Source organism: Bufo bufo, chromosome 5 (genome assembly GCF_905171765.1).
Source record: "Bufo bufo chromosome 5, aBufBuf1.1, whole genome shotgun sequence".
NCBI classification, from domain to species: domain Eukaryota; kingdom Metazoa; phylum Chordata; class Amphibia; order Anura; family Bufonidae; genus Bufo; species Bufo bufo.
This window is the reverse complement of record NC_053393.1, coordinates 135890310-135902588: the sequence shown is the minus strand read 5'-3', so window position 1 is coordinate 135902588 and position 12279 is coordinate 135890310.

The following is a 12279-nucleotide window of genomic DNA, read 5'->3' as shown; positions in this document are numbered from 1 at the left end:
CGGGGGCTTTTTCTCTACCTCTACCTCCGATCGGTGGACGAGTTTTTCAGAGCTCTGGGCCTGATTTATGATGACCCGGACCGCATCTCTTTGGACGAATCTAAGCTGCGTAGCTTGTGTCAAGGGGAAAGTATGGCTGAGTCATATTGTGCTGAGTTTAGAAGATGGGCGACTGACTCTGGGTGGAATGACCCTGCACTCCGTAGTCAGTTCTGTCACAGGCTGTCTGAGAAACTAAAAGATGCCCTGAAAATCCAGATTCTTTGGAGGCGGCCATGGCTCTAGCTGTAAGGATTGATAGACATCTGAGGGAGAGGTGCAGGGGAATCGGTCCCTCCTGTCCCTCAGGGTACAATGACACTTGAACCTGGGACTGGAGAGGAACCTATGCAGTTAGGTCAGGTCTCTTCTTGCCTTGAAAATAGGAACTCTAGAGTGCAGAGAAGACTGTGTTATTTCTGTGGTAAAGGACATTTCGTTAATGTGTGTCCTTTTATTAAGCCTCATAATGCTACCAAAACACAAAAGGAGGGTTCTTTAAAAAAAACAAGTTCCCTTACTCTTTGTAGCGTGAATGAGGAGTCAGAACAGGTATATGTGTATTCTACCTGCAGTACCCGATTCCTCCTGCCTGCCATGGTGATGCTAGACTCTGAAAATATCGAATTAGAAGTATTTGTTGACAGCGGCGCACGGGTTAATCTTGTTGATTATCAATTTGTTCAGAGTCATGGTTTTAGAACTAGTGCATTAAGCAAAGAGATATCAGTGTTTGCTATAGATTCCGCTCCTCTCTTGCAAAAAAGTCTTACTCATATTGTGCAGGATATTCATTTGAGGGTGGTGGATTCTCATGTTTAATCTATTTCTTGTTTTGTTCTTAAAGATTTGCCTGCTCCGCTGGTTTTGGGTTTACCATGGTTGAGCAAACATAATCCAACCATTGACTGGCAAACTAGACAAATCAGTAATTGGAGTGATTTTTGTATGGACAACTGTCTCGGCGCATCTATTTCTGGGGTATCCACTAAGGTGTTACCTCCGTTTCTGATTTTTCAGACGTATTCTCGGAGGGCGGAGATCAGGAGTTGCCCCTCCCCCCCATCCAGAGTATGATTGTCCGATCAATATTATTCCCGGAGCTAAATTGCCAAAATCTCGGTTATATAATCTTTCCCAACCCGAAAGAGTAGCTATGCGGGAGTTTGGCAAAAGGACATATTAGACCTTCTAAATCACTTTTGGCAGCTGGCTTATTTTTTGTAAAAAAAAAAAAAGACGGGTCCCTTAGACTGAGCCTAGATTTCCAGGAATTGAATCTCATTACTGTCTGTGAGCCTTATCCCCTTCCCTTGATTCCGGATCAATTTGATCAGATTGTCGGTGCCAAGGTGTATTCTAAATTGGATTTAAGAGGAGTTTATAATCTGATAAGAATCAGGGAAGGGATGAATGGAAGACGGCCTTCAATACCCCTGAGGGTCACTTTGAGAATCTGGTTATGCCCTTTGGTTTAACTAATGCCCCGGCAGTCTTACAGCACTTTAGTAATGACATTTTTCATTGTTTGGTAGGGAGGTTTATCGTTGTCTACCTTGATGACATACTGATTTACTAACCCGATATGGAGACTCATCAGGATCATTTAAGACAAGTATCATTGATCCTTCGGGAGAATAAATTGTATGCTAAGTTGGAAAAATGTGTGTTTGCTGTTTAAGAACTGCAGTTTCTGTGTTACTTACTTTCTGCCTCAGGTTTTCGCATGGATCCTGAAAAGGTCAGTGCGGTACTTGAATGGGACCTGCCAGAGAATCAGAAAGCTCTGATGCGGTTTTTAGGATTTACTAATTACTACAGGAAGTTCATCCTGAATTATTCCACTATTGTAAAACCTTTGACCGATATGACTAGGAAGGGAGCTGACTTCTCTGTCTGGTCGGAAGAGGCATTACAGGCTTTTTCTGCAATTAAGGAATGTTTTGCTTCCGATCCCATTCTGATGCAACCCTATGTGTCTCAACTAGGGATGAGCGAACCCGAACTATACAGTTCGGGTTCGTACCGAATTTTGGGGTGTCCGTGATACGGACCCGAACCCGAACATTTTCGTAAAAGTCCGGGTTCGGGTTCGGTGTTCGGCGCTTTCTTGGCGCTTTTTGAAAGGCTGCAAAGCAGCCAATCAACAAGCGTCATACTACTTGCACCAAGAGGCCATCACAGCCATGCCTACTATTGGCATGGCTGTGATTGGCCAGTGCAGCATGTGACCCAGCCTCTATTTAAGCTGGAGTCACGTAGCGCCGCGCGTCACTCTGCTCTGATCAGTGTAGGAATAGGATGCAGCTGCTGCTGTTAGGGCGAGATTAGGCAGTGATTTATTTACTGAAGTGATCGATATACAGCTGTGTATCATACAACCTCTGCTATTCAATTGCTGAGTGTTTTAAGGCTGCTCAGAGCGTTTTTCAGTCACTTTTTTCTGGGGTGATCGGCGGCCATTTTGTGTCTTGTGGTGCGCCAGCACAAGCTGCCACCAAGTCCATTTTTAACCATCAATAGTGTGTTGTTTTTTTTGCTATATCCTACATCAGGGGCTTGGCTGTGCTTGCTATTTTATTGGGGGGTAAAATACAATTGCCAAAATAGCAGTACCCTAAATCTGGTGTTTCAGCTGTGGCTAGACAATACTGTCTGCTGTCTGCCGAAGCACAGTTTTATATTCAGCTAAATCTGTTGTTACTGCTGTGGCTGGTCAATCTATTTAGTGTCCGCCAAAGCACAGTTTTTGTTCTGGGTTGAAATACAATTCCCAACTTAGCAATTCCCTAAATCAGTGGTTTCTGCTGTATCAGGAAAAAGGTTAAATCTATCCATAAAAGGGTATATTAGATTGAAGGTGCGGATAGGGTCATCCTCAATAACTTCACACGCTACCGTGCATTTCCAAGTCTAATTCTGTCCGTAAAAGGGATACCTGTCACCCAGGGCCTAAATACTAGGCCTACAATTTATATTCAGCTAAATCTGTTGTTACTGCTGTGCCTGTATTAGTGTAATACGGTACATAAATAGATAGCCAGATAGTGTTAGGTGCCTGTAAAAAAAAAGGCCTGAATTTGAATTCAATACATTGGGCCAAATAATTTTTTTCTTATTGTGGTGAACGGTAACAATGAGGAAAACATCTAGTAAGGGACGCGGATATGGTCGTGGTGGTGTTAGTGGACCCTCTGGTGCTGGGAGAGGACGTGGCCATTCTGCCACAGCCACACGTCCTAGTGAACCAACTACCTCAGGTCCCAGTAGCCACCAGAATTTACAGCGATATTTGGTGGGGCCCAATGCCGTTCTAAGGATGGTAAGGCCTGAGCAGGTACAGGCATTAGTCAATTGGGTGGCCGACAGTGGATCCAGCACGTTCACATTATCTCCCACCCAGTCTTCTGCAGAAAGCGCACAGATGGCGCATGAAAACCAAGCCCATCAGTCTGTCACATCACCCCCATGCATATCAGGGAAACTGTCTGAGCCTCAAGTTATGCAGCAGTCTCTTATGCTGTTTGAAGACTCTGCTGGCAGGGTTTCCCAAGGGCATCCACCTAGCCCTTCCCCAGCGGTGGAAGACATAGAATGCACTGACGCACAACCACTTATGTTTCCGGATGATGAGGACATGGGAATACCACCTCAGCACGTCTCTGATGACGAAACACAGGTGCCAACTGCTGCGTCTTTCTGCAGTGTGCAGACTGAACAGGAGGTCAGGGAGGAAGACTGGGTAGAAGACGATGCAGGGGACGATGAGGTCCTAGACCCCACATGGAATGAAGGTCGTGCCACTGACTTTCAGAATTCGGAGGAAGAGGCAGTGGTGAGACCAAGCCAACAGCGTAGCAAAAGAGGGAGCAGTGGGCAAAAGCAGAACACCCGCCGCCAAGAGAGTCCGTCTGCTACTGGCCACCGCCATCTGGGACCGAGCACCCCAAAGGCAGCATCAAGGAGTTCCCTGGCGTGGCAGTTCTTCAAACAATGTGCTGACGACAAGACCCGAGTGGTTTGAACGCTGTGCCATCAGAGCATGAAGCGAGGCATTAACGTTCTGAACCTTAGCACAACCTGCATGACCAGGCACCTGCATGCAAAGCATGAACTGCAGTGGAGTAAACACCTTAAAAACAAGGAAGTCACTCAGGCTCCCCCTGCTACCTCTTCTGCTGCTGCCGCCGCCTCGGCCTCTTCCTCCGCCTCTGGAGGAACGTTGGCACCTGCCGCCCAGCAAACAGAGGATGTACCATCAACACCACCACCTCCGTCACCAAGCATCTCAACCATGTCAAACGGCAGCGTTCAGCTCTCCATCTCACAAACATTTGAGAGAAAGCGTAAATTCCCACCTAGCCACCCTCGATCCCTGGCCCTGAATGCCAGCATTTCTAAACTACTGGCCTATGAAATGCTGTCATTCAGGCTGGTGGAAACAGACAGCTTCAAACAGCTCATGTCGCTTGCTGTCCCACAGTATGTTGTTCCCAGCCGCCACTACTTCTCCAAGAAAGCCGTGCCTTCCCTGCACAACCAAGTATCCGATAAAATCAAGTGTGCACTGCGCAACGCCATCTGTGGCAAGGTCCACCTAACCACAGATACGTGGACCAGTAAGCACGGCCAGGGACGCTATATCTCCCTAACTGCACACTGGGAAAATGTAGTGGCGGCTGGGCCCCAGGCGAAGAGCTGTTTGGCGCACGTCCTTCCGCCGCCAAGGGTCGCAGGGCAACATTCTTTGCCTCCTGTTGCCTCCTCCTCCTACTCGGCTTCCTCCTCCTCTTCTTCCACCTGCTCATCCAGTCAGCCACACACCTTCACCACTAACTTCTGCACAGCCCGGGGTAAACGTCAGCAGGCCATTCTGAAACTCATATGTTTGGGGGACAGGCCCCACACCGCACAGGAGTTGTGGCGGGGTATAGAACAACAGACCGACGAGTGGTTGCTGCCGGTGAGCCTCAAGCCCGGCCTGGTGGTGTGCGATAATGGGCGAAATCTCGTTGCAGCTCTGGGACTAGCCGGTTTGACGCACATCCCTTGCCTGGCGCATGTGCTGAATTTGGTGGTGCAGAAGTTCATTCACAACTACCCCGACATGTCAGAGCTGCTGCATAAAGTGTGGGTCGTCTGTGTGCGCTTCCGGCGTTCACATCCTGCCGCTGCTCGCCTGTCTGCGCTACAGCGTAACTTCGGCCTTCCCGCTCACTGCCTCATATGCGACAAGCCCACCAGGTGGAACTCCACCTTGCACATGCTGGACAGACTGTGCGAGCAGCAGCAGGCCATAGTGGAGTTTCAGCTGCAGCACGCACGGGTCAATCGAACTGCGGAACAGCACCACTTCACCACCAATGACTGGGCCTCTATGCGAGACCTGTGTGCCCTGTTGCGCTGTTTTGAGTACTCCACCAACATGGCCAGTGGCGATGATGCCGTTATCAGCGTTACAATACCACTTCTATGTCTCCTTGAGAAAACACTTAGGGCGATGATGGAAGAGGAGGTGGCCCAGGAGGAGGAGGAGGAGGAAGAGAGGTCATTTTTAGCACTTTCAGGCCAGTCTCTTAGAAGTGACTCAGAGGGAGGTTTTTTGCAACAGCAGAGGCCAGGTACAAATGTGGCCAGCCAGGGCCCACTACTGGAGGACGAGGAGGATGAGGATGAAGCCTGTTCACAGCGGGGTGGCACCCGATGCAGCTCGGGCCCATCACTGATGCGTGGCTGGGGGGAAACTCAGGACAATGACGACAGCAGAGTTGCCCACATTTTAACGTGTGCGGACTACTGGGTTGCCACCCTGCTGCATCCACGGTACAAAGACAATGTGCCTACCTTACTTCCTGCACTGGAGCGTGATAGGAAGATGCGCGAGTACAAGCACACATTGGTAGACGCGCTACTGAGAGCATTCCCAAATGTCACAGGGGAACCAGTGGAATCCCAAGGTGAAGGCAGAGGAGGAGCAAGAGGTCGCCAACGCAGCTGTGTCACGGCCAGCTCCTCTGAGGGCAGGGTTAGCATGGCAGAGATGTGGAAAAGTTTTGTCAACACGCCACAGCTAACTGCACCACCACCTGATACGGAACGTGTTAGCAGGAGGCAACATTTCACTAACATGGTGGAACAGTACATGTGCACACCCCTCCACGTACTGACTGATGGTTCGGCCCCATTCAACTTCTGGGTGTCCAAATTGTCCACGTGGCCAGAGCTAGCCTTTTATGCCTTGGAGGTGCTGGCCTGCCCGGCGGCCAGCTGTCATGCCCCACTCTGACGATGTGCGGAAGTTGGCCAGGATTGCAGCACGAGTTTAGTGTTTGTTTTGGAGTCGTGCTGGATCCGCCCCTCATCAGGTGCACTGGATGGAGTCATTAGTTTAAATAGCTCCTCTGCCCAGTGCCCTGAGCGGATTATATTCATTATTGTGATCTTGGAAGCTAGGAAGGAAGGTTGGCTGTCTGCTCCAGCTCAGGAAGATAAGTGTTGTTTCTAGTTGGTTGTTTTGTGTCATCTTTCCCATCCAGGTTCTGTGCGAGCAGGCTGCTCCTATTTCCCACTTCACCATCTCAGGGAATTCAGGGTTTTGTCAGCCCAGGCACGGGGACATCTCAGATCTACCTTCAAGATCTGTAGATGGGCTGAGCATTGCAGAGAAAGAGGTCAGGGATTAGCTAGGAGGTGACCCTTCCCTGTCTCTCGCCCAGAGCCTGGTTGGTTCGTTATCTGTCATACTGAGTGCACGCCCGCCGTGACATTATAATCCGCCATACTGTGACTGCCATCACTCAGCGCTTTTGTGATGGCGTCAATTGATGCACTGGTTGACCGCATGCAGGGTTTATCCCTAGAGGTTGCGGATCTGCGTGGTACGGTCACACAGTGTCAGAGGTTTCTGGCATCAGGTACAGGTCAAATTGGTGGGGAGCCTAAAGTCGCTCTTCCCGACAGATTTACAGGGAGTACGTATGATTTTTTCCGCTTTAAAGAGTCATGCAAATTGTACTTTCGACTGCGTCCATTTTCGTCAGGTAATGAGGATCAGAGGGTTGGTATAATCATGTCTCTGCTTAAAGGGGACGCTCAATCCTGGGCTTTTTCTCTGCCGCCCGGTTCTCCGGCTCTCCGGTCAGTGGAGGAATTTTTCCAAGCCCTGGGATTGATTTACGATGACCCAGATCGGGTCTCAATGGCAGAATCGAAATTGCGTAACTTACTGCAGGGTCAACATACTGCAGAGGGTTACTGTACAGAGTTTAGGAGGTGGGCTACTGAGTCGGGGTGGAACGACCCAGCGTTACGTAGTCAGTTTTGTCAGGGGTTATCTGAAAGGTTGAAGGATGCCCTGGCTTTTCATGAGTATCCGGATACTTTAGAGAATGCAAAGTCTTTGGCTATACGGTTGGATAGACGTATCCGAGAGAGGGGTGAGGGTCCCTCCGTGCAGGGGATCCCTCCTGCGTGTGGTTTTGTTTCTTCTTCTGCCCAGGGTGATATTGCTTATAACTCTGGAGTAGCGGAGGAACCCATGCAATTGGGTCAGATTTCTTGCCATTCTGATAGTAGAGACTTTAGGAAATTGCACAAACTATGTTACTTTTGTGGAAAGAGGGGTCATTTTATTTTTTCTTGTCCTCATGTTAAATCACAGGTGGAAGAGAAAAAGAAAAAAGAAAAAAAACCTCCCTCACACTTGGTAGTATGAATGGTGTGGTGGAGCAGACACCTTTCAGCTATGGTGACGCTAGAGTCAAAAAATGTGTTTGTTGATGTATTCCTTGATTGTGGTGCTGGGGTGAACCTAATTTACTTTCTTTTTCTTCAAGGCCTGGGACTAAGTACTTGCACGTTAGAGAACGAGATTAGTGTTTTTGCAATTGATTCTTCCCCTCTTTCTCAAAGGAGTCTCACTCACATTGTTCATGGTATTCATTTAAGGGTGGGTGATTCACATGCTGAAATTATTTCTTGTTTTGTCATGAAGGATTTGCCAGCTCCTATAGTTTTGGGGTTGCCATGGTTGATTAGACATAACTCAATTATAGACTTGCAAGCGAAACAAATCATTGGTTGGAGCGAGTTTTGTTCGGACAATTGTCTTGTCACATCTATTTCTGAAGTGTCCATTACGGCTTTTCCTCCGTATCTCTCGGATTTTGCGGATGTTTTTTCGGAGGGTGGGGCTCAGGAATTGCCCTCTCATCGGGACTATGATTGTCCAGTTAATCTCATTCCTGGCGCCAAGTTGCCAAAGTCTCAGCTTTACAACCTCTCTCAACCCGAAAGAGAGGTCATGCGAAAGTATGTCGCCGAGAGTTTGGCAAAGGGTCATATTAGACCATCTAAGTCTCCAGTGGCAGTAGGTTTGTTCTTTGTGAAGAAAAAAGATGGATCACTGAGACCGTGTTTGGATTTCCGGGAGTTGAACCGTATTACAGTCCGGGATCCATATCCCCTGCCCTTGATCTCTGATCTTTTTGATCAGATTGTTGGAGCCAAGGTGTTCTCCAAGTTGGATTTGAGAGGAGCCTCCAATCTGATCAGGATCAAGGAGGGGGATGAGTGGAAAACGGCCTTCAATACGCACGAGGGTCATTTTGAAAACCTGGTGATGCCTTTTGGGTTGACGAACGCGCCAGCAGTATTTCAGCGATTCGTCAATGACATTTTTCATCACTTGATGGGGAGGTTCGTAGTAGTTTACCTGGATGACATTTTAATTTATTCTCCTGATCTGAAGACCCATCAGGATCATGTGAGACAGGTTTTGACGATTCTTCGGGAGAATAAGTTGTATGCCAAATTGGAGAAATGTTTGTTTGCGGTGCAAGAGCTTCCGTTCTTGGGATACATGCTTTCTGATTCCGGTTTTCGTATGGACCCCGAAAAGGTCCGGGCGGTTCTGGAGTGGGACCGACCAGAGAATCAGAAAGCTTTGATGCGGTTCTTGGGGTTTACAAAATATTATAGGAAATTTATTTTGAATTATTCTACCCTAGTAAAACCTCTTACTGATATGACCAAGAAGGGCGCAGATGTCTCTGTCTGGATAGATGAGGCGTTGCAGGCCTTTTCGGCTGTTAAGGAGCGTTTTGCGTCCGCTCCCATTCTGGTGCAGCCGGATGTGTCTCAACCATTCGTAGTGGAGGTTGATGCATCAGAGGTGGGGGTTGGGGCGGTGCTGTCACAGGGTTCATCTCCTGGCAAGTGGGTCCCGTGTGCCTTCTTCTCCAAGAAGCTCTCGGTTGCCGAGAGGAATTATGATGTTGGAGATAGAGAGTTGTTGGCTATCAAGTTGGCCTTTGAGGAATGGCGCCACTGGTTGGAGGGGGCGTCTCACCCCGTTACGGTGTATACTGACCATAAGAATTTGGCTTACCTGCAATCTGCCAAGCGTCTGAACCCTAGGCAGGCCAGATGGTCACTTTTTTTTACCAGGTTCAATTTCGTGGTTACCTTTCGCCCAGGGGTCAAGAACGTCAAGGCTGATGCCTTGTCTCGCAGCTTCCCTGGGGGAGGTGATTCAGAAGATCCAGCGCCGATTTTGGCGGATGGAGTGGTGGTCTCCGCTCTGTACCCTGAATTGGAGATGGAGGTGTTGGGAGCTCAGGAGGGGGCTCCTGGTTCGTGTCCCCCAGGGAGGTTGTTTGTTTCTGAGGGCCTACGATACAAGGTGTTTAAGGAACATCACGATACTGTTCTCGCTGGACATCCTGGTGGTAAGTCCACCTGTGATCTGGTGTCCCGGAGGTTCTGGTGGCCAGGTTTGCGTAAGAGTATTGAGAATTACGTGGCAGCTTGTGAAACCTGCGCTCGGTCTAAGGTTGCTCATACTCGACCGCCTGGTTCACTTCTTCCATTGTCTATTCCATCTCGTCCTTGGACACATTTGTCCATGGACTTTATTACGGACCTACCGAGTTCCTCCGGGAGAACAGTGATTTTGGTGGTAGTCAATCGTTTCAGTAAAATGGCTCACTTTATACCACTAACAAGTCTGCCTAACGCTAAGACTCTTGCGCAGATTTTTGTGGATAATATTGTTAAATTGCACGGTATTCCTTAGGATATTGTCTCTGATAGGGGCACGCAGTTTGTCTCCAGGTTTTGGAGGGCGTTCTGCTCTCGACTTGGCATTCAACTTTCTTTCTCGTCGGCTTTTCATCCACAGTCGAATGGTCAGACGGAGCGTACCAATCAAAACCTGGAGACCTACTTGAGGTGCTTTGTGGCTGAGAATCAGGAGGACTGGTCCTCGTTCTTGCCCTTAGCAGAATTTGCATTGAATAACCGTAGGCAGGAGTCCACGGGTAAGTCGCCATTTTTTGGCGCATACGGTTTCCATCCTCAGTTTGGTACCTTTTCTGTGTCTGGTTCCTCCGGGATGCCAGAGGTGGAGAGATTCTCTTCTGCCTTATCCTCTATCTGGTGGGGGATTCAAGGGAATTTGGAGAGGATGGGTGAGAGGTATAAACGAATGGCTGACAGGAGACGTGTGACTGGTCCGGACCTGTGTGTGGGTGATTTGGTGTGGTTGTCCACTAGGAATATCAAGTTGAGAATGCCATCTTGGAAACTGGGTCCAAGATTTGTTGGTCCATATAAGATTTCTGCTGTGATCAATCCTGTGGCATTTCGACTTGATCTGCCGCAGACTTGGAGGATCCACAATGTCTTCCACAAGTCTTTACTAAAAAAATATGTTAAACCGGTGGTACCATCGCCATTGCCTCCTCCTCCTGTTCTGGTCGAGGGAAACTTGGAGTTCGAGATCTCCAGGATTCTCGACTCGAGAGTTCTGCGGGGTTCCCTCCAGTACCTGGTTCACTGGAGGGGATACAGTCCTGAGGAGAGGATGTGGGTTCCGGCGTCAGATGTCAACGCCAGCCGTCTGGTGAGGGACTTTCATAGGTCCCATCCGGATAAGGTTGGTCTAGGGTGTCCGGAGGTCACCCATAGAAGGGGGGGTACTGTCATGCCCCACTCTGACGATGTGCGGAGGTCGGCCAGGATTGCAGCACGAGTTTAGTGTTTGTTTTGGAGTCGTGCTGGATCCGCCCCTCATCAGGTGCACTGGGTGGAGTCATTAGTTTAAATAGCTCCTCTGCCCAGTGCCCTGAGCGGATTATATTCATTATTGTGATCTTGGAAGCTAGGAAGGAAGGTTGGCTGTCTGCTCCAGCTCAGGAAGATAAGTGTTGTTTCTAGTTGGTTGTTTTGTGTCATCTTTCCCATCCAGGTTCTGTGCGAGCAGGCTGCTCCTATTTCCCACTTCACCATCTCAGGGAATTCAGGGTTTTGTCAGCCCAGGCACGGGGACATCTCAGATTTACCTTCAAGATCTGTAGATGGGCTGAGCAATGCATCGAAAGAGGTCAGGGATTAGCTAGGAGGTGACCCTTCCCTGTCTCTCGCCCAGAGCCTGGTTGGTTCGTTATGTCATACTGAGTGCACGCCCGCCGTGACACCAGCGTTTTGTCTGAACGCGTATTCAGCACGGCACGGGGCGTCATTACAGACAAACGCAGCCGCCTGTCTACAGCCAATGTGGACAAGCTGACGTTCATAAAAATGAACCAGGCATGGATCCCACGGGACCTGTCCATCCCTTGTGCAGATTAGACATTAACTACCTCCCCTTAACCATATATTATTGTACTCCAGGGCACTTCCTCATTCAATCCTATTTTTATTTTCATTTTACCATTATATTGCGGGGCAACCCAAAGTTGAATGAACCTCTCCTCTGTCTGGGTGCCGGGGCCTAAAAATATCTTACAGTGGCCTGTTCCAGTGTTGGGTGACGTGAAGCATGATTCTCTGCTATGACATGAAGCCTGATTCTCTGCTATGGGACCTCTCTCCTCTGTCTGGGTGCCGGGGCCAAAATATCTGACAATGGACTATTCCAGTTTTGGGTGACGTGAAGCATGATTCTCTGCTATGAAATGAAGCCTGAATCTCTGCTATGGGACCTCTCTCCTCTGTCTGGGTGCCGGGGCCAAAATATCTGACAATGGACTGTTCCAGTTTTGGGTGACGTGAAGCATGATTCTCTGCTATGACATAAAGCCTGAATCTCTGCTATGGGACCTCTCTCCTCTTTCTGGGTGCCGGGGCCTAAATATCTGACAATGGACTGTTCCAGTTTTGGCTGACGTGAATCCTGATTCTCTCCTATGACATGAAGACTGATTCTCTGCTGACATGAAGCCTGAATCTCTGTTATGG